The sequence below is a fragment of the Corvus cornix genome, chromosome 4 (genome assembly GCF_000738735.6).
Source record: "Corvus cornix cornix isolate S_Up_H32 chromosome 4, ASM73873v5, whole genome shotgun sequence".
Lineage (NCBI taxonomy): Eukaryota > Metazoa > Chordata > Aves > Passeriformes > Corvidae > Corvus > Corvus cornix.
The window spans coordinates 46,534,303-46,558,041 of NC_046334.1; the positions used below are offsets into that span (position 1 = coordinate 46,534,303).

Below are 23,739 nucleotides of genomic sequence, written 5' to 3' on the forward strand. Positions count from 1 at the left end.
GGTAGGCACAAAGACCAACTGTGGCAGCAGTTTCAGTTCCTACATTTGTGGGCAGCTACTCTCATCTCCTGGGAAGTTGGCTGCAACATTTGCTCATGCTGTCACCTGAGAGGACACCTGCAGCTGGGTTCCCACCCTGTACGGAAACCACCTGGTTTGGGTACATACTGGCAGAAGAGTGAAGGGAAAGCTGCATTACTACAGAGTTTTTTCATCTAAACACTATCTGAGAAAGCAAAAAAAAAGTGCATTTCTATGAGCCTGTAGTGAAAAAAATAGCATTTCTTAAAAATCACATAGTAGCAATGAGCCTTTTGCTTTGGCCTTCAGTACAAAACATTTTCCAAACATACACCTCTCTTTAGAGATTTGCAGAGTACAGGGGAAAGGAATGCAGCCCAGCAGCCCTCATCATTATATAAGAAATTATTTATTCATAGTTAAAGTAAGTGCTACATTTTGCTGTGTGGTGAAAGCTAAGCATAACTAATTTCGGATTTTTATAGCTTTTCAACACGAGCATGACAAAATGCCATATGGCACTCTTGTAACTCGGCAAAGTGTCCAAAACCAGCATGATTCCCTTTCTAACCCACCTGGTGAGGTGCACACGTGCAAGGCCACGTCCGGGCTTGCGATGGCCCCGTGGAGCACATCGCCCCGCCGGGACGGCCGCGCAGCCGAGCCCCGAGCCCGCTGCCGCCCGCCAGCTGGGGATCCAGCCCAGGAACCGCGGGCAGCCTGCGCAGGCACTGCATTCAAAGAGCAAATATCAGAGAATGGAATTTGACCCAATTTGTGAAAGGATCTTCTTTGCCTCTTGCTGCCCTCTGCCGTCACACGCCGGGGTGGCTCGGAGAGGGCTGCGGAGTCCTAGCAAGGCTGGTCACTGCGGAGCACCAAGATCTGCCGGGGCGAAACAGCCCGACAGCTGAAGCGCAGCCACGCAGGTAGGGGAAACCGTCCAGAGAGTTTGTAAACCTGATCGCTGTGAAACCACTCGGAGGTTTCTCCTGTGTGGGAATCTACTCATGCTTGGTAGGGGCAACAGGGTGACGTGCAGTGCATTGGCTTGGTCCTGTGCAGTGATCTGGAAAGGGAGAACACACAGCAGCCAAGGGACCTGTCGTGTCTTGGCTTTTCATATAAAAACCTACGTCACAATTGCAATGGTTTCAAATGTTTTTAGCGTAGCAAATATAAGTTCAGTTCACAATACTTTTATCTTTAGCAATAGTAATCAAAGGCAATCTGACTATTACATTAACTCAGTGTGCTGTGTCTCTCGGGTCAGCCGCCTCTTTCTAAAAATGCACTCTTTCTGCAGTAACAAACCACTAGCTAGAGCAGAGGTGACACTTCAGTGATATTTCTCAAACACTTTTCCAAATGTGTGAATGTACTGAGAGACTATCTGTTTGAGCACCTACGGACCCAATGGGAGCTGTCTTGCTCCTCTGGCCAGCCCGTGATGTTGCTTAGAGTCACATCACCAAGGTGCACCCAGCAGACACTGAGATGCAGAAGAGACCACCTCAGGGCTATCACAACCAGAGCACACTGGTGGTTCATTCCCCCACGTTTGCTTCAGGTGCCACTTCTTCTTCATGCGTCTTTAACAAGGAATTGCATGAGATCTGGGTTACTCCACAAGATTTCTGTTTCTTTAAATGCTCACTTTGATACCTGCTCTGTTACATGTATTACAAAGCACTGTTTTTCCAGCCTGTCCTACAGAAGATACAGGTAGCACTGAAAGTCTTGGTGCAATTGCAGCTCTAAATGCAGCATTATTTTCATCTGTAACTTGATTGTGTCAAGGTTTTTCTAGATTAAAAAATGGTGGTGGTGGATTGTAAGCAGAGCTGCGGCATGCCCAGGCGGACAGTCTCCCTGGCAGACTTCCCACTGCTGTTCTTCTATTATATATGCTACTTCATTGGGTTTTTTTACTGTAAAAATAGCATTGGCAAATAAGTGTATCTTACAGCAGCACCTGCAGATCACCACATGGTAAAATGCTCTCAAACACAGATGACAAGTCTCCAACTCTTATGCAATAATCTAGAAAACTGTCTTTTTTTTTCTCAAATCTTGGAATAGGCCCTGATAATTCTGTGAAGTGGTTTAGGGCAAGGAAATGCTTATTTTACAACACTGGAGAGTGTTGACAGCTTGTTCTTTGACAATTTGTTGTCAAGTATTCCTCAGAAAAGGTGGGAGTTTTACAAGGAGGAAAGAATACCTGCAAGAAGGCCACTCCTGTCCTGGAGTGTTAGTTGGATGCCAATAAACTACACTTTCAATCCCAGACCTTGGTTTTAAGGGCACCACAGGAAATCGGGTGCAGCCCTCAAGGCGCTGGAGCCCTCCTGTCAAAATTCCACTCACATTTTTTTTCCTGCAGATGTCAATTGTAGCCATGACAATGGCAGAGGGAGAGATTGGGTGGTGAGGAGTATGATTTGTCACCTGGACTGAGAGCTCAGAGAAGAAAACTTAAAAACCAAAGGTGCTTGAACCATCATGAAATGCCTGATGAAGGAAGATGAGGGAAACAAATAGAGGAAGGTGGGTTAAAGCTGAAATTCAAGAAGACTGGTGCAGAAGTTTCATGGAAGAGAAAGAAGCATGTGCTCTGAGGGCATACTTGCCTTCAGATCCTGGAAAGCTACCTCAGTTTCCCTGATATTTCTATTTCTCTGATGAAAGTAACCGCTATTTACACATCTGGCAAGAGAAGTGTTCCAGCCCACATATCATATTTGCCTGTAATGTAAAAAGGGATTTTCTGAAAACAAAACAAAACAAAAACGTGAACAACTTTGGAATGTTCAAGAAGCACCTCAGAAAACTGAGAAAAATGTCCAGTTTTCACCCAGGACGTTGACTAGCATGCAGTGAAGGAGGCACATGACATACACTCAGCCACCTTAATCAAAGGCAATATTGAGCCATGGCTCACTGCTTCGTTTGCCAGCAGTGAATGAGGCAAGGTTGTCAGGGGAAAGGAAAAATTATACCTTATATCATAATGTTTATAATACCTAAGAGAACGGAATTGTTATTACGTATTTAATCTGGCATTTCCTCACTTTTGAAGGCAGAATTTTGCAGTCTGAGTTATAATCCTTTCCTGCATCTCATTTAGTAAGCTATAAATATCCAGGAGAAGATTTGAATTGGAGCTCTTGACGTTTTAGGTCTGAAGGGAAGGGAGGTGGATGAGACTTGATATTCTGAAGTCAAATGAGCGATATAAAACCAGCAAATGTAAATGTAGAGACAGACAGGCCTGCCTTTGAAGCTTAGGCTTTTTTTTTAAGCCTGAATAATGGTTAGCACAAAGTAGCCCTGGCCTTTAAGCAAAGCTACAACACAAATACATAATAAATATTTGAATTAAAAATACTACCTTGACATGTTACTTTTCATTAGAGTTTGTTTTATATGCAGTCTCATTCTTTAGGCTGGGTTCCCTATTGCTTTTGGAGTGTGCTGCTCTGTTTGTTTATCCCAGGCAAGAGGGACTCTATATGAAAATATGCAACAAAAGAATACTGCAAACTAGGCCTGGGCAGAGCCATTGACATTTGCACATGAATCATTGAGATCACTAGCTGGCCAGCTATTCCCATCAATGACGGTAAGTTGCTGCGCAGCATTTACTGTCAGCCAGGTCTTCTTGGCATGTGCCTCTCTAGGAAACAGGAATGAGGTTAGCCAAGGTATCTATTTACAGCATTACTAGAAAGGTAATAAAACAGAATAAAGATGACACAGGGAGTCATTTACTTTAACAAGTGAAAATTTTAATGTACGTGGAAGGGAATTTCAGCTTGAATTTCGAATATCATGTTATTCTGGACTGTTTCATGACTACCATATCCATTCTGTTGCTTAAAGGGTTTTGGCTCAGAAAGAAATTTGGTTTTAGTGGTGCTATTTATACATATGAACCTGCAATGCATAATTCATGCTAAAAGCAATGAGACTGTGCTTTTGGATTCAAGACTAATTTATTTCACATCATGTTGCTAAATTAAAAAGTAAGAAAAGATTTTGGGGTGGGAAGAAATGAGGAGGCACATGAGTTCCTCCTTTTCTCATGTTCTGAAACAGATAAAATTCACACCATTTTAGAAGTAAAAGAAATCATCAAGTCAAAACATGAAGCTGCCTTGCAATATGCTGGGACCTGTCTGGAAGAGTTACTAAATTACAAATACTAACAGCTTAAGTGATTCCATTGTTTGCTTGTTTTTATTGAAATGACAGAAAATGGAAAAGCTGATGCATAAATACATAATCATATTATGTAACTGTATTGATAAAAATCTAGTAGGAAAATGGGGGATTTTCTTCTACAAGGAACATAGAAAGGTATTTTTCTTTTTTCCCAAGCCCCCCCAACTGAAGTGAATCGATTTATTTTCAGACTGCGGACACACAAATATACTTTTCTCAGCCCAGTACTTGGCTAAGAAAATTTGTGCATGGGATTCATGCTATTTTCTTCAAGCTTTGGTAAACTGGCAATAAAGCTTGAAATGCCTGTTGCAAAAGGTGATGATCACTGGGAGCATCAGTGTTCCCACATGCAGTGCCTGAGCATGATCTTGGACAGCAAGGAAGAGGTGAAACTCTTGACCAGTGATCTCCAGCTTGGGTGGTGAATGCAAGCCAAGGCTGTAACACATATTTTCCATGGTGCTGTTTCATGCTTCAGATGTGTCTCCCCAGGATGGTTCCAGCAGCCAGTACATGCCTGGGAATCACAACTGGGTTGGTGCAGTTCCAAATGTGCCAAGCCCATGCCTGTGGGAGCTTTGGGCTCAGTGCAAACACAGAGGATGTGAGGCAGGCACAGTGCTGCCTGGCGACTTTGCTTTAAATGCTATTGCATACTAGAAAAGGCTTCCTTAAGGCAGGATTTCCTTCAACACAGGATGCAAAAGTTCTGTTTATGGGCAGATTTCCATTATCCTTTTTCACGTTTCATTTAAAGGCACCCCCTCCTCCCCAGTTCTCCTTTGGGGAATGATCCTTTATATGTTTGGTCCTAGTCCAGGGATGAGCTGTGCATGGTATGTGGAAATTGTTGGAAAACTCCCTTCAGCTATTTTTGAGGTACAGCAGTGTAAAACAGAGCCCTTCACTCCTCCCATGCAGATATGCACTTTTTTTCAGTTTATTTCCATTTGTCTCCCGTCAGTTGCTGAGTGTCTGTGACAAAAAAACCCATCAGAACTAAAGTTTCTCACCAAGTCCCCCAAGGACTTCTCATGGCAAAGTCAAGCTAAGATAACAGGGAGTGCAATGGAATAAATCTTATATCAATTCTCTTTAATAAAACCTGAAGATTTGCACACAATGGCAAAAAAAAAAAAAAAAAAAAGACTGAACAAAACACAGTTCTTTAAGTTTTTATCATTAAACTTGTGTGAATGTTTTTCTGTTTAAGAAACAGCATTTTTAGTTGTACTCTGCCAGCTTATTTTTATTTTGCTATGATTGATAAAAAGGAAATGTTCCAGAAATGGTTTTTTCCTTAACTAGCATTTAACTGAGACAGAAAGCAAACCTTTGTTCCACATCTTTTTCTTTGTTTCTCTGTTTACCAGTAAAGCTTATCTTTAATCTTCAACAGCTTTGGAATGATGGGGAGAAGCTAGTTTGGTGGCATCTTAAAATAAGGCACACCTGTGAAAGCAGATCACTGGCCCAAAATAAGCTTGTTGATCTCACATTAGTGTAAAACTGTAATTCCGCTAGACTCACACCAGTGTTTCAGAGATCAGCATCTGGCCGAAAAGACTTAAGCATTACATTTTTGGAGGTTGATGTTGATGCTGGCTACAGTTTGGTTTAATTTAATGAAAAAAGATACTGTTTCAACAGCTGGACAATCAACTCCAGACAAAGCATACACGACATTGTGATTACACTACATTATATAGTGGAAATCAGTTGCAATGCTGTTCTGGGGGTGAAAATCCACATCATACAGTTTTGGCTCCAAGACACAGCCTTCCACTTTATCTCAGCATTGCACAGAGCCTACAACAATGCCAACATCCTTCAGTGTCACCCAGATGGGCAATTTAGGCAAAGGCTAATCCTAAAACCAGAATGAAGGAATCCACAATGGGGAAAGCCAGACAAGGCTCAAGGATGGCTAGAAAAGGCTTGCCCTATGGGTGTTATTTGGAAACATGGTCCCTCAAGTATTGACTGCCTAATTCTACCACAGGGATCAGACAGGATGAAGCAGTTTTATTAACTGAAAAATTAATTGCTGTCTAATAGGGGAGAACAGGGTCAATAGCCCTTTGTCTTCACTTCCTTTCTGTAGCATTCACGCTCATTAGTTAGCTTCCAAATCTTTTTCCCTTTTCAGATTTGTTCACAGCAGCAGAGAGCCAATAAAACACCAGAGCAGGCATACTAACAACAGACTTGCCAAATGCACTCTCGTGACACATTTTCAGTCCTGTATTTATATTGTCAAGGCCTAAATTCTTGATTTTTTTGTCTAAACAAACAGTCAAAATGTTGAAGGTGTATCGGGTCTCACCATATGGTGAAAGACCTGGATTCTGTAATGTGGTTTATCAAAGCTGAAACCTCACAGAGGGTACTTTTTCATCTCATGTATCCATTTGTTTTCAGTGTTTCGTTGTTTAAAATAAAGGCGGAAGAAAATCTTACTTTGAACTAGGTATCGCAGAACATCTTATGCTTCTGTGCCTGGATACCCCTCCTATTTTCCACAAACAAATTTCTGAAGGGTACTTTTGTGGTGTTTTCTAAATGGACAGCTGGAAAATATAGCCATAACCGTAAGCCACCTCCATTGATCTTCAGCCACAGATGCTGTTGCTATCTGTCCATCAAATCCACATGCCCATAAACTGTTCATACCTAACTCAGAACCAAATAAGAGTTTTTTCTGCACACTGTTCAGATGTAGTCTGAAACTGATGGTAGAAAAGAGCTACAGGAAGTGCTGATGTAGTTTAAATCCTGCCATTAGGACTGTTCTGTGCCTTCAGATGGACAGGGAAGAGCTTGTTTGAGGTCCTCTGGGCTGCCTGTTCCTGCCAGCAATGTGTGTGCCTGCCTGGAGGGAGATCTCGTGCTGCAGCTCGAGGAGCATTACAGAGTAGCACACAAACTAATACTTAAAGGCAGCCATGGGGCTACTGGGAGTGTGGGAAATGAGGAGGCAAAGCCAGAACAGAAGTGAAGGATGGTGTTGCCAAGGAAGCAGTGCAAGAGGCAGTAACTGGAGCTGGCAGGAGAGAAAAGAGACAGTAGAAAGTAAGTAGAAGGACAAGACAAGGCAGCAGCAGGAAAGTCAGTCTGCAAAAGCTGTAAGCAACTACCTTATTATTTTGATTTTCTGGCTAAAGTCTCTACTAGTCATTCCTACATCTGGCCCTACCCATGGCTGCTAATGTGCAGTGATTGAAAAGACATTAACTCTTGATGTCTAAGACACCAGTAATAGGGATTCAGCATGTGAATGTTGCTATTAAAAACGAGCACCATTTTTCCAGCATAATCTTCTCTGGGATTAGATTCCAGAGCTGAAATCTCCTTCTGCTGTTGTATAACTTTTCATCTATTCCCAGAAACAAATAATTTACTTACGTAAGTATTTTGAGACCAAGATGGAAATCTGTTAACTTTTTCTTCAATCCCTCAGTGTAAGGAAAACTTTACAGACTGGATCATTATTGCATTTTTCTTCCAAGAAACTTCCAGTTTGACAATGTTCATTTTGAAAAGTGTAGACTTCAGAAGAAGTCGAATTTTCTAAACTAGAAAAATGATAAAACCAGTTGTGCCCTAAAACATCCTGAGTTTGGCCTAAAAGCCCAATACCCAGCAGAACCCTAAGCCCTGAGTTTGCAGAAGGGTACTGGAGAACTCTCACTCTATTTGTACACGAAGAATCGGCTCTTGGTGGGATTAAAGCCCTTATTTGAAAGAGATGTCTTGAAATTGTCATCACATCTATGTTTTGTTTTGCTCTTTCCAATCAAATATGAGATTCTTATATAAGCAAATGAATGCCAGGAGTGCTTTTGACTCAAATAAAAAACCTAAGCCTGCTGAAACTTTCGAACTTAAATGGAAAGAAAGAATCTGCTAAATCTACTCAGATAAAAGTATTGGATACTAGGCTAGTCCAAAGAAAAATCTGATTATTAACAGTCTGACTTTTCTATTTTGAGGAGGTGAAGAGGTCTTAATTTTGGTTATTGCTGTATGCTCGTCAAACAGAGAGTAGAGACTTTCTTTTCAGGTTAGTAATTTGTCCTGGTGCCCCAACAGAATAGTTTTATCTATCTTATCTTTGAAAGGATCTAACACTATGTTTTTTTTTATTTTAGAAAATTTTTAAAACTCTAGAATGTTTCAGCAAAATACTGTAGTGAGATTTAGACGAGACTTCTCTTCATTCTTTACTTGCCCTCACTCATGACCATTGCTAGAATGAGCTGACCCTTTCATGTCTGTGTTGTCAAAGTTAAAACAGTGCCACGTGCTGGTTACTCCCTGCTGAGCCCAGCAAGAAACTTTGCAAACATTACCTATACACAACAGTCACATACTTCTAGACATCCCAGGGCTCTCAAGATTCTCTTGTTTGCCCTCAGATTTCTTGTTGCAGCTTCAGTGCTGCCTACCTGAAAAATCAATAATTTCTGAGGGCCATACTTGGGTAATCTGAGGGCCATACCAGTGTAGGAAGCTTTCTCTTCACATCCTCAACCGAGGCCCCAGAGGGGCAGCAGACTTCATTAAGTCGGTCAGGTCTGCATATTGGGCCTTCTGTTTCCCTTAAGAGAATCTCCTCTGACAATGACTGTCTTTTTCTTTATGGAAGTGGTTTTGATGAAGGGCATACACCTCCTTAACCTCAGCAGCACCTCCATGCTGTATGAACCGTTGTCCTTGTCATTGCTCAGTCCCACTTGCAGAGCCTCACACCTACTGTGCAAGGGCACCTGGGGACGTGGGGCCTGCTGCACTGGGCAGGAACTTAGGAGAAGCTTTGCCAGAAGGAAGGCAGAGCAGGCCTGGAAAAGGCTGCCCAGTGAAGCGAAGGATTCTCTATACTTGACAGTTTTTAAAGCTCGGTAGACAAATCAGTGGCTGATCTGCTTTCACTTCAGCAATACATCTGCTGTGAGTATGAGGTTGAACCAGAGAACTCCACAAGGAGTTCTAGCCAGCAATTCTGTGATTCCATAATTCACTGGAGAAAGTTCAGGAGTCAACTAGGAAAAGTAGTGCTGATGAGAAACAATATATTACACCTAGATATTATTTTCTCAGAAAACTCACAGGCAAATAAAGACAAGTGACATTTAACTTTGCAATGAATGTAAAAGAAGTATGGTAATGCTTACATGCATAAAGTGCATTTCTTCAAACTTCTAAGTCAGAACAGCTTTGACAAAAAGCATCAAGTTTATAAGTAGATGAAGCACAGAGACTGTAACCAGAGGAAGATGAGAGAACCTTTGTTCTCTCTGGTACAGCCTTAAGTGCTGTGCTTTCAATGTTTCTCAATGCTGCTGAGAAACAATCTGATTTCTCTTCAACAGTTTCATTAGCCCTTAGGGTAAAATCTCTCTAAATCAGGGTGAAAGTTACCTATATAATGGTCAGTTGTAAGAAACACTTAAGTTTATTATGAGAGCAGATATCTGGAAGTACCATAGCTTTCCTTCCAACCACCAGCACGCGTCCCTGTCCAAAAAAAGAGCACCTGCAAGGCACATGGGTGGAAGGGTTTTACTGGCCATTGTTTTGTGATCAGTTGGGTGTCTATGTTAGAGAGACAAAGAGATCAAAAGAAGAGACAGATGGTGGCAAGGAAAAAGCCAACAACACAGACATAACAAGGGCCAGGACTGTGCCTCTGAGAAAAGCTAAGAAAAAAAGGGAAAAACAGCTTTTAGAGTGTTTAATGGAAAATAGACTTGAGCTGTAAACAGAGGCCATGACTTTTCTGCAATTCTTTCGGTGTGAAGAAAAAGAGGCCTTTGTACTTTCTTTGCAATTAAATGGGATTGCATCAGAGGAACCTCATTTCAGAAAACATAAATTTCTCCTGGCTGGAACTCCCTATGACCCAGGGGTTTTATTTAAATTTTTACCCAGCTCACGTAAGTTTACACAGAGTCACCTTGAAAAGCAATATTATTGCTCTATTTACCCCTAAAAGAGCACACCCAGCTCAGCAGTCAGTCAATTATGTTTCTAACAAGCCCATTGCTGTTACACTGAAAGAGCTGCAGTTCAAGAGGGTTTCAGACAAGCTGGTGAAGTGGTCATGTAATGGGACTGGAGTCAGTAGTGCAGGGCAGAGTGCTGGTGAGTGTGTTTTTCAGTGGCATCTTTCTCATCTTGTACTTCCCTTGTTTTTTGTCAAAATGGGTCCTGAGAAAATGCTGGAACTGTCAGACCTGGAAAGGGACAGAGACCACTTGCCCTGATACTGACAGTCTGATTTTTCGAAATGCAAGTGAAAAAGGTTCTGTCTTCCCATTCAGGAAATTGACTAAACTGGGAAAACTGTCTATTTCCTCATTTATACTCCTTCTGATCTACTAGATGTTCATGGAATACAGTTAGTGAGATAAGAATTTGGGGTAATTTGTAGATGGCAGACAGACAATCTTAGAACAACTGAATTGGTAAGATTGGAAAAGCCCTTTAAAATCATTAATTCCAACCGTCAACCCAGCACCACCATTATGTTCACCATTAAACCATGTGCTCAAGTGCCATATCTGCACATCATTTAAATACCTCCAGGGGTGATGACTCCACCACTTGCCTGGATGGACAGCCTGTTCCAATGCTTGACAACCTTTTGGTGAAGAAATTTTTCCTAATATCCAATCCAAATCTGGCGTAAGGTTTCCTCTCATCCTGTCACTTGTTAACCAGGAGAAGAGGCCAACTCCCACCTGGCTGCAACCTCCTTGCAGGCAGTTGTAGAAAATGGTAAGGTCTTCTCTGAGCCTTCTTTTCTCCAGGCTAAACAACCCCAGCTACCTCAGCCATTCCTCACAGAACTTTTGCTCCAGACTACTCACATTTTCATTGCCCTTCTCTAGACTCACTCCAGCACCTCAATGTCTTTCTTGCAGTGAGGAGCCCAGAACTGAACACAGAACTTGAGGTATTGTCTCACCAGTGCCAAGTACAGGGGGCCCTGGCGCTGCTGGCCGTGGTATTGCTCATACAGGCCAGGATAGCATTGGCCTTTTTGGTCACCTGGGCACACACTGGCTCATGTTCAGCCACTGTCACCAGCACCCTCAGGTTTTTTTCTGCTGCGCAGCTTTCCAGACACTCCCCCAAGACTGTAGTGTGACAGGGGGTGTTATGACTCATGTGCAGGACTCAGCAAATCCTATATACAGACATGTCTTTGGTGTACCTACACTGTGCAGAAAAGATGGCATGCTAGTGAGATGAGCAGGTTGTTTTCTTCTTGCAGCTCAACATAACTCATGCTTGCCTTGTTTCCTGCACAATGTTCAAAACCTGCTCTGAAGACAGTACCCCTGGTTGCCGTAACAGAGCTTCACAGTGAACTTCCTGCACAGTATCACTTCAAAGTGATGGGCTTGCAAGTATCCCTTCATATTGAAAACTGGTGAGTCCCAGGAAGAGTAAGGCCAAGCATAACCATGTTGGACACGATTTTAAATTCCCCAAACCAGATTTTTTTTGTATACTATTTTGTGTTTGGAGCATGGCTTCCCTGACTTCAGCTGCAGCTGAGAAAGTTCAGCATGCCTACAAGTCCCGCACTAAGAATAAAAGCAATGTAAAGTTATTGACAGCTTCTGAAAAGATTGGCTCGAGTGACTCAGCTATCACCACATGGGAGCTGTTTGACAGAAAAAGGGAGAGTATCCAATTCTCCAGGGTAGAACATCACCCCCTTGCCATATGTTATCTTGCTAAATTCTGTCTCATTCTCTATACTCTTTCCCATTTCTGGGACCAGTGAAGTGGGAACAGGTCTTATGGTGTTTTTAACCATGTTCAGTTCCTGGAACTCTCTGTCCTGATTACAGAATGAGCCTTGTCATGAAAGAAAACTTGCATAAACATGAGAAGTACCAAAGTTTTCATCCTTGATTATGCTTTAATCAATTGGCATGTGTTTTGCTTGTTTTTCAAAAACAGGAGCAAATCCCCATATTTGACATTGTCCTGCCACTCACAAGGGCTACCAGGAGGTAGATGGAGCCTTTAAAAGGTACTTCACCGATCTCTGCAGTTTGGCTAATGGCATGGCAGAAAATGATGATAGGTGTCAGATACCGCTACCAGGGAGCTGGAACACACATGTTGAAGCCTGGCTCATTTCTCCACCAGCCCCTTATTCTCTCAGCCTTGTTAACTCCTTATCTTTTCCTTTGGCCAGTCCCATTTCTTCTCATACAGATTTAGTTCCCTTTGCAGACCTACAGCTGCTCATTCAGTTGTACATAGTTTCTCCCATCAGGCCCCTGTTCTGGACCTTGACTTGAAACTCATCACTTTTCCTTTAGAAAATCTTTAATCATCAAAAGACTATTTTCCCATTATTTCATTCCCAGCAACATCTAAAAATTTTACAGAAATTTTCCAGGAGAAATCAGTCTAAAGCAATGCTTACCATTGAAATGGTAAATGTTTCAAAAATTTTTAAGTGACTGAAAGCCAGCAAATATTTCAGGCGAGAAGAATAGGTCTATCTCCAATATGAATAAAAGTTGGTTGTATAAAACCTGGCATTGTATCTCCAACTGTGTAAACACCCTGTATGGATGATAGTCACACTAATACAAAGCATTAAAAAACAAACAGAAAACAACAAAACACAAGACAAAGCATTAAATACTGTATTAAAATCTTTATCCAAGGCTATTCATAATTTGATCTTAACACTGGAATATCAGTTGCCTATAAATATGATTTGCTGCTTTACCTCCTGCCACATGTCCCCAATACCTGTGCTGGACTTGCAAAACAGAAAGGCACCTCTGCAGAGTATACCCCTCTAGTTCAGAAAGTTACTTTCAGACACCGTCTGAAAAACACCCAATAGTTTCACTTCCCTGAGCTGCAAAGAAAGAGGGAAAGGAACAGCAGTGATTTGTTTCAACCGCCTCATCAAGGATGGCTTGAAAACATGTAGAGTTTTCTACATGTTACAGTCCATGTGGGCTAATGCATTTCTGGGAATGGAGATACTTGGGAGAACTTGCCCTGCAGAGTACTGATGAGTGCCACTTAAAATACCAGCCCATCAGCCCCTAACTGCTAAGTGCTATGGTCAACCTTTATCTGGAAATGTTATGTAAAATGTTGTTGATTTGAGGCAAAGTGGAAGGCAGCCTTGCTGTTTGCCTCAAGGTAGGCTTTCACTTGCCACTTGCGACACACTCGAGGTCTGACATTGCGTGGCCATGTTTCTTGCTGTAGACACCATTCCTCTCCCTTCACCCATAGCCTGCTGCTTTTATTTCTTTTTTTTTTCAGGCTGAGGAGAAGCTGGCTAAGAGATGTTTGTTTTGGGAAAAGAAGAAAGAAAACTACTCTGGAATTATTGAAAAATGCAATGCAAGTTTCAACAAAGAGTCACTTAAAGATAGCTAAAGAACTCTATAGACCTATTTTTTCTCTCTCTTACTTCTTTTTTTTTTCCAGAAAACAAAGTTGATGGAAACAGCTGGAGACTATAACTTGGAAAACTGAGAAAGTAAGATGAATAAAACTTCCTGTTTTCCTCTCCTCTCCCAGCCTGCGGGGGACAAGGTTGGGGGGCAACCTCTTCAACCCCTTTTTGAAACAGATGTTGGATTCCTAAAGAGTTCAGGTTTGGACTATTTTTCTTTAAACAAAAATATCAATTTTTTTTTGTACAGTGCTCAAGAGTCTTTAGCTCAGCTACAGCTTGTCACACATAAGTAAACGTGGCAGATCCACTACTTAACTCTGATTAGCATAAAAAATTGGTTTTAATAAACCTTATTCTTTAATGCTGATATATACCATTATTTTCAACTCCATGCCACACTGGAGTTTTCCTAGCTTAGTATCTTACAATTAGCTTATGTTATCCTATTCAACATTGCTACAATTCATTGAATGTGAAAAAGCAGTCATGAAATTTGGCTTGTAAATGCTCTTGCTGCAGGTGATAGGACTTCATTCTGCACCATTTCCCCAACTCTTTTCAGTTATCCCTTCGGGTGCACAAGCTGGGACACTTTGAGGCTCATAAAGATAACAAAGTACTGACATGTCTCAGATCAAGCACTCAAAATTTAGGTTTTATTATTTTCAGGTTTATATGGGCTTAAACACAGGTGCACCAAAGCTAAGAGCTGCTGTGGGATAAAGTTGCCTTGGCTGCTCTCGCAGCACATTCCACTGCTATAAAAACAGCGAAGACGTCTCTAAACCTCTTCTAAAACAGTCACATAGAAACGTATAAAAATGAGTAGAATCAGATCTCATTTCTGTTCCTAGCAATGCTATTGAGACCTCTGAGATCTTGGCCAAGTGACCTAACTCCTCCACAAGCCTACTTCCCACAGCTGAGAAGGGGAAATACTGATTTTGGGCATGACACATTGAGATTTCTGCCCTAAAGCTTTAGTTTACTCATGAAAATTGAGCAAGGGCCTACAGTCAGCAGGAAAACAATGACGACCATTTCTCTAAGTTCAAAGATTTCCAATAGCTAGCTCCTATGCAGGAACAATTTTATGAGGCAGACACACTGCAATATTATGGTTTATATGGTTTAATCAGTGAATTCAGTAATTTTATTTTTGATGGTTTAGTTTTGTTAATTGTCTTTGATAGCATGAATGTTCCAAATGAAGATGGTTCGGGACTTCTAACACACTCTGTGATGAGATCTATAATTGTTGGGGGTTTTTTCTTACGATATCTGTATCAGCTCTACCTCTATTTCTGTAACGCTGTTATTGAACCCTCACTTCAACAATTAGTGTGTTTATTATGCATCACCCCCGCACTGCTTTTCAATTGTAAGGCCAGGCATGTGTACAGAATAAGAAGCCTCTGTGAAGGATGGATTTTAAAACAGATTTGAAATATACCTACCATCATGTAGGAGCCAGGCCCAGGTGCAATACTGGGTTGTGTGGTTGTGTGCAATCTCACATTGCTAGGTTCTCACTACCTCCCTCAGGAAACACCTGGAGCCCAAAAAGTATGCTGTTTATACTTTTTAGTGTATAAGTCCTTTGTTTAAATTACATTGAAAGTTTTAAACAAAGCCCTTAAATCCCACATGTGTGTATAAGCTCCTCAAACTGCAAAACATGCCAAATAAATCTAGAAATACCTGACAACACGGTGACTGGGGCAGCAACCACAAGAACCCAGCACAACTGAACGTTGAGCATATCTGATAGAGCAAAGGCATGTAGACCTGTATCTGCAATCTGCAATGGGAAAGAGGTACAATCAGTACAAGCTGAGGAATCATTCCTTATGTGTATATATGGTATCCACTGATAAGGATTGATAGTCTTTTTTGTTGTCACAGATGTCTTCTACTTTAACTCTGAAGATTCTAAAGCCTCATGCAAACCTATATCTGAAACTCTGTTTGTTTGTTTGTTTGTTGGTCTCTTGGGTCTTAAACCTGAGGCTCGAAGTCAGGCAGATTTTATCCTTATTTCATTCAGCCATATATTCTACTCACTGTTTTTACCTCCTTTCTGTAGAATCAAGTGAGCATGAGAAACGGCTGATTCTAAGCGATACGGAACCAAAGCAAATTATTCTGGGGCCCATGGCATTCATCAAAGGTGTGCCTTGTGGCTGGAGACACCAGCAGAACTGGACACATGCCATTTGGGACAGGCAGCCTTGTTGGCATCAAGGGTCATTCCACTTCCCTGCAACAACATGGATCTCACAGTCTTTCTCCAGCTGAGGACTTGGCTCTGAGTCACTCTTCTCTCTTAACAAAATAGTTTCAGGGCTGTAAAGGACCCCTGCCCTTCCTGCTCTGGTCGGCCTCGTTGCAGCCCTGCCCTTCCTTTGTGCATTTGCAAACAAGCAGCAGACACAGATTCCAACTGCCCTTAAGTATTTCTGTACCTTCAGGGTTACTTATTTGAAACAGGACTGAGACAAAGCAGATTAACCAGAGCATGGGGCACACCAGAGATTCAGGTCCATCTCTCTACCCCAAAACACCACACAGAGCAAAATGTGCATTTTTGTGTTTCAGAGGTGCTGGAGCCATGGAGCTCTTCCCCAGACACATCAGGTCTGCCATGGTACTTCCAGCCTTACTCACTGAGTTATTCCTGATGCTCTCAGGACCTTCAGGATACTTGATGCTCTGCACTGGAAGAGAGGCTGCTTGAACTGTTCTCTTTGCATTTAATTTTTACCAGAAATTTAGGGCTGGAGACAATAGTATCAGCTGAAGATTTCACATAAAAATGAAATTCTACTATTATTAGAGTACCATGCACTAGCCTAGTGGAGCTTTTCCACTTTCCTTGAAACAAAAGAAGAAAATACTGCACTCACATCAGACAGAAAGGGAAACAAGTCTAGTAGTGCAGTAAAATGATGCTTCCAACAAATTTCATGGGGTATTTTATCTCCTTGTGTAGTGCCCTGACTGCCTAATTAGTGACACTGAGCACAGCACCATTTGCAGTGTTCCCTGTAACAGGCCACAGAGCCATCCTCTACCTTGTGAATAAGAAATCTTCCCTGAGACAGCATTACTATGGGAGACTGAGGGGCTCTCATCTCATAACAGCCAGAGCTAGAGAGGTAACAGCCCAGGGCTAGCCTAAAAGGCTGGTGTGTGTCGTATCTGCTGGCTGGGCTGTGCTCACTTAAAAGAGCCTGGATTTTGTTCTAATTTAAGTCCATTGATCTGACTTCGAGGAAGAAATTAAAGGGTTTATCAATTAGTGTCATTCTAGGAATACCACAAATGTCTAAACAAATAAATTGGGAAGGAGGACTCTGACTCGTTAAGGACTTGCTTTCCAGGGTAAATAAAATTTGCAGAATTCTCATTGTGCTGCCATATGCTTATTTCTCCAAAGTCATCACTTGGGTCATTTGCTTTAGGAAGGGTTCACTTTCAGATGACACATGACAGAGTCAGTTTATGAGGAAAAGCTATAAAAAAGTCAAAGGTTTTCAATTATTTCCTCAAATTAAAAAATACACAAGATAAGACCTTATTTTCCTCAGGAAGACTATAGGTTTATAACCCTAAAAAGAAAGTGCAGATACATGGGGAAATTGAAAATTCCCATCTGTATCTCACAGCTGGATCAAAAATGCAATGGAAATGGAAAAATACTTATAAAATTCAATAAGCTTCAATATAGACTGGTATATTTTTTCTCTAGATAGGAATGTAAATTTGTATAATCAAACAAAGTTCTTCCATCACTTAAGGATAGAATTTCTGCAGAACTTGAGAGACAGCTTGAGAACAGAAAAGTATATAGCAAAAAAACCCCAAATAAAACATCTTATGCTGTTTCATCTCAAGTAAGACTCTTTAGCCAGTGATTAGGGGACACTACAAATGATTTGCCAAGGAGAATAGAGGAAGGGAAGGTATTTGGGTAAACTTAAGTGCAATTTAGGCACAAAAAATTAGGCTGATATGGATCCCAGTTCAAAATGAACAAGAAACAGCTAAAAATAATCTGCCAAATAATCCTTCAAAGAAAATCCAAATCATAAATTAACATTGATAGAATAAAATGTCTAATGATGACAGACTTTATGATGACAGGCACCCTGATAAATGGTGGGAGGAGGAAGAACAGAGGGATATTTTTAAAATCTATCATCAGTTTGTGCAGGGAGGATTTATTTCCTTCATAAAGATGTGATGAAAATACAAATATGCCTGTAGATTTATGTTCCCTAATCTCCTAATCAAGAAAACACTGAAAGCACAATATTCAAGAATATCAAAGCACAGTTTCAGCTGCACACATAGGTGCTGAAAATACAGGGATCATCCCACAGAGCAGCTGTTATATCAGCAATGCACAAAAGTGAGTTCAGGACACACAGGAGTTGAGCCACAAAGCAAAACTCATTGCAATGTAAGTGCTTCCAACATGTTAATCAAACTGATTACAGTTGTCTTAAACCACATGAAACAAGAGCTCAAAAATGAGGGAACTAAAGAAGGTCAGAACCAAGAAAAACAATGGTTTGAACTGTCTGTGAAGCATCAGCAATAGACATTATGCTCACATTCAAGAGGGCAGAAATAAAGTACATGTGCACCATTAACCTCAGTCCTAGTGAAATTAGTTGCAGTTCTTATAATCACCATGGTAAGCAAGTCCACAGTACACAGTTACATCTCAGGTTCGAAACAATTTTTCTGTTTCCAAAATCCGTAAATGTTTATGGGTTATTACACTGGTCAGTGTGCAGAGCAGGGTGGCTGCTCACTACCAGAAAATAATGAGCCACAATCCTACCACAGGGCTGGATTCCAGGTTCTCTCATTCCCACTGTTCCAGTGCTGCGGATTCCCACAGACAGGGATGGGGCGGCCTCCCCAGCACGGAGGAGCCCTGCATGCCCTGGGAATGATTTCAGTGACATGGTCTTTGAAGAGTCCCAAATCAACTGCACCTTTGAAGAGCAGCAAGACACTCTTCCAGAGGATCTGGGCAGTATCTCAGGAGAATGGGCTTCTCCTGGGGAACATTGAAAGGGTGGTTTGATCATGTGAGAAAATAGGACATCCCTGAGGAAAGTGCTTGGCATCTGCTGACAGAAAGAATAAAGGTTCTGGATAAAAGACTAAAAGCTTCCGGAGTCTCCAAAAATAATTGTAAGCAGAGTCAGTTCAAGCCTCAGAATCAAATACCAGATAAGAAGGCTGTGGGGGCTTCAAAATGGGTTCAAACAGCACAGTTCATGGAGATTGACTCATTTTAGAGGTTTCAAGTTCTGTGTGGACATGTCTGATCACCACAGGAAATCTCATTGTGTTCTGTTTTAATTGACACATTCACAAATTTTGTGGTGCCACTCTTATGCGAGGGGTTGAATTGAGCAGGATTAGTATAGTCAATAAAAGTTGGTGGTCTCTGTAATGTATTCTGGATCTTTTAGCCAAACCAAGTAAGAGCTATTTCATCAGAACACTCTCTCTTTTGTTCTCAGAGTAACTGCATGCAGCTTTACTGGGGATGGATACATGTCCCTGAATTTGTATTAAACAGACACTGCCTAAAGGGATGTGTCTAGGTCCCAGTCAACCTACCCTCCCCCCCCCAAAAAAAAACCCCAAACAAACAAAAAACCCCAAAACAAATTTAAAACAAACAAACAAAAAACCCCCAAAACAACAACACAAAACCAAAGAAACCCAACCCCCTCAAAAAAATCAATAACAAAAAAAGACTAAAACAAAATGTAAAGAAAAATAACAAACCACTGAGCAAAGCACTAAATTAGAAACAATGGTACTTTTTTAACCTGTGGATCTGATTCTTCTTGCCTTTCCTGCTAGGCACCATATAGCTAAACATTTGGAACTTGCCCATGCAAAAAAGTTCTGCTTATATCATTAGTCACCTCCATCTGCCAGCAAATAAATCCCACTCAGCTGTTTGTTGAGCCAGCAGAAATATGGCAGGACTAATGGTTTTATTGTTAAAAGAGCCCTGATTGTATCTCCTCATTCAGGCTCTGGTTTGTTTGAATATAAAAGGATTTATTTGGAGAGGAAGTATCCATTTCGTGCCTGCAGAACAGAATTCAAAGACAAGATCTGACAGGCAGATTTTTTGGGGCAGGCAAAGTTATTCACATAAGTACTAATCGCCTAATTCAGAGGCAATCTCATTTGTGTACCTGTCTGACCTCCCATATACTTTTTCCCCTGGATTGTTATAAGCAAGGGAAGGCTTGCACGTATCCATAGTGGTAGTTTATAGTGGCACAGATTTTTTATTGGTAGTTTTACTTAGGCAATTTGATGCATTGTAATAATGCCAAGTAGACTTAGTTGTATAAGGTTCACAGTTTTATTATTTAAGTTTTATATATTTTCATCTGTAGTTTTGGTAAGATAATGAGTGAAAATAAAAGGGGACCATTTGCATCTGCAAATGATACAGGATTCAGGTTGTAATTATGACTTTTCATTTCACCATTTTAATTTGCAATTGTCTAATCAATAGCTCTTGTTTTATTAATGGATTTTCTCAAAATTACATGATCTTAAAAGAGTTGTAGTAACCTTAGGCTTAAAGCCCAGGCAATAAACGTAGTAAACTTAGATTAACACAACAATACTTTAAACCTGAAATAAGAATCCAAACCCTTAGATTCAGGCCAGCAGTAGTGTTGCATATAAGGATGTATTACAAATCAATACAAAAAGATGACTGTATGTCTAACAATGACCAACCAGAAGAGTGATATTATGCTATTCTCATTTACCTTGGTGCAAGCCTGAAAAAAGTTCAGCTACTCCCTGATTATATCAGAATTTGGAAGCAGAAATATACTGCAATTCTCCATCTATGTAATTTATGTATAGAACTCCTCTTAAGTGAAAGTAAACAATTTTGTTCCTTTCTGTCAAAAGCAAAGTCCCCCAAATAAAATTTTAAGACATGAATTATGGTGCAAGGCAGTTTTCCCCTGTGCTTCTCTTGGGTTATATCCCAGAGGTATAAACTGCTTGCAAAGCAAGCAAAATTTGACTAGGTTTCTGTCCATCATATAAAATAGCATCTGAAATGTTAGTATATATTATGACCATTATGACATAAACTTTTAAGGCTTTTCTTTTCAGTAAATTCCTAAAATGACCATTAGTTTTGATGCCTAAGTTGTGATTTCGTTCCATCAGGACCCAGGCTCTACTTTGACTTAACACAGTCATTAGGAAACTGTTTCCCCTATTTTCCCAATGTTCCTTAGAAAGAAATATTTTACAGATGGAACCTCTGCCACCAGCTATATTGTGCATTTGAAACCCATACAGAACCAAGCTCTGACAAGGAGTTCTCTTTTCCGATGATGCAATCCTGCCACGAGATCAAGTACATCCTGGCCCCACAACCTGCTTCTTAATGCTGCACAAGGAAAAATACCTTTAAAAAATCCTCCAGAAAAGCGGGGCTTTTCCCATGATTTATTCCACTATTGCTCAAGGCCCTGTCCAGCTGGGAGGTAGCTGGCTGTAATATTTTGAACTCAGTGGGTGTGAGACATGATACACTTCTCAGGCTAGAGCCATCAATCATTTCAACAAAGCAGATATTTTTAGGCTATCAAATATTGAAAGTTAGACTTTCTGAATATTCGATATTCACCATACCTGGTGAATAGCTGTGCGTTTCTTGCTACTATACCAGGTATTTAAAATATTTTTGATTTGAAGATCTCAAGCCCAGCACTTATGAGATGCAAAGACTTGATAACATTGACAGAGAAGAAAGTCAACAAAATATGTTTCAAAATAACATCGGTGACTGATCAAAGCGAGTTGCTCCAAGTCCAAGATCTGGGGCACAGAATTAGAAACTGACATCCAACACAAATGTAATTCTAAACTACCAATAATTGTTTTAAGAATTTTCAAATCTTAAAGAAAAAAGGGATTTTATAGTGGCTTTGACCTTAAAATATTTGATGTCTCTCATTTAACTGGAAATCCTCATACTTGAAAATGACCAATATTTAACTTTGTTATATTTCCATTTGTTTAATGAACGCAAAGATTCTGCTATGCTCTTTGGAATTATAAGTGGACATTTCTGTTCCAAGAAGTTTATACTAAGAAGGCAACACTCAAAATAGTTGTACACAAATCGAAGTGCTGAAGATAGATCATTTTATTGTCATTCCAAGTCATTCTTATTTTTTCAGCCTAGTTTCCTAAGGAATCCTGTTCTGTTCATTTATCTGTCTGTTTCTATGAGATGACCCTTCCACCTTACCTTATACCAATAGATTTGACCTTGTTAGCCAGTACAAGAATTATGTTTTTGGTAGCTCTTTGGAGGTGGAAGCCAATATAAGATGAAATTCTTCTCTGACCTCTCACAGAGAGAAAAATGAATGGTGTAAGGATGACCCTCCAACATAACCTGAGCATCTCAAAACAAGAAAATTGTTACAACCAGTCTAACCCCTAACATCTTCAGTCAGGGTTTACATTTTATAAAATGCTAGAGAATCATTCTTATAAATCAGCAGAGAAACCAGCTCTTTCAATTTCTCACCGTTATGGGTTTTCTGATGTCTCTGTTCAGTCAGACTGAAGTTTTCTCAACATGTTGCAGTGTTCCTCAAGTCTTGATCCATAGGAGTGTGCTGATGTGTGCTCCTGCTACAGACTTAGCATAATCCCACAGAAATCACAATCGACGACGAAATTCAAATCCACTAAAAATCAGACTCAGGTTCAGCATATGCCCAAACTACATATTTACAGTAATTAATGATACTGCACCTGCCAGGACAAAGTATATGTTGAGAATAATATGCAGCAAAAGGGGGATGGGCTTCCTAGGACAGAAGCCACTTTGTGAAGATTTGGGACTGTGTTGAAGATGGGATGATTCTCAGTTTGGGCAAAGCAAAGGATCACATGTGGGTAAGAGCAAAGGCAGTTCTGGGGGAAATGGAAGAGAGCCAAAAATGGAGATAGGAGAAGAGGTGTCCCAAAGTCCATGGGAGAACAAGACTGAACTTGATGTTGTGGTAGGTCCTTCCCACAGGCTACAGATCTTCATGAACTGCTCAGGCATGGGCCCTCCCATGGACTGCAGTCTTTCAGGAGCAGACTGCACCAATGCGGGCCCTCCATGGTGTCACAAGTCCTACCAGCAAAGGTGATCCAGCTCAGGCTTCCCACAGAGTCACAGTCTACACAGGGCATCCACCTGCTCTGGTGTAGGGGTCCTCCAGGGTCTTCAGACGAACCTCTACTCTACCATGGACCTCTATGTGTTGCAGGGACACAGATCCCTCCCCATGGTCTGCACCATGGTCTGCAGGGGAATCTCAGCTCTAGCACCTGGAACACCTCCTGCCCCTCCTTCTGCACTGACCTTGGTGTCTGCAGAGTTGCTTCCCCCGGCGCAATTCCTTCTGCACAATAATATTTTCCCCCTTCTTAAATATATTATCCCAGAGGCACTACTACCATCACTGATGGGCTCAGCCTTGGCCTTGGAAAGTCTGTCTTGGAGCCCTCAGGCATTGCGTCTGTTGGACATGGGGGAAGTTTCTGGCAGTTTCCCAGAGAAGCTACCCTTGTACCCCGCTGCTATCAAGACTTTACCATGCAAATCCAATAAAAATGGACAACATGAGAAGGAGACAGAACTGAACTTTACAGAAGCAGAGTCACAAAGGAGCAAGGGCTGGCCAGGAGAGTGCCAGACCAGGCAAAGGGCATTGGTGGCCACCACACGACATTCAAAGCCAAAGGTCAAACAGAGGCATGTGAAGTGGGATTCAAATGGCTATCTATCTGCAAAGTCTAATTCACCATTCTTGTGTTAGGGTGGGAAAAATGAAGTTTTGGAAGGATGGCTGCTGATAAGAGGGAGGAGACCAAATATCTATGTTTTAAAGAGTGAAGGTGGGCTTGAAAGGAAACACGTCACATACATACACACACTC

General features: G+C 41.1%; 1 long non-coding RNA gene across 1 annotated transcript; it reads left to right on the forward strand.

The window, feature by feature from the left end:
- Nucleotides 1-729: 729 nt before the first annotated feature.
- LOC120409977 lies at nucleotides 730-19,387 on the forward strand. The gene is made up of 3 exons (XR_005601877.1): nucleotides 730-950; nucleotides 13,738-13,906; nucleotides 15,795-19,387. It is a non-coding gene; the product is annotated as an uncharacterized LOC120409977 (long non-coding RNA).
- The last annotated feature ends 4,352 nt before the right edge of the window (nucleotides 19,388-23,739 follow it).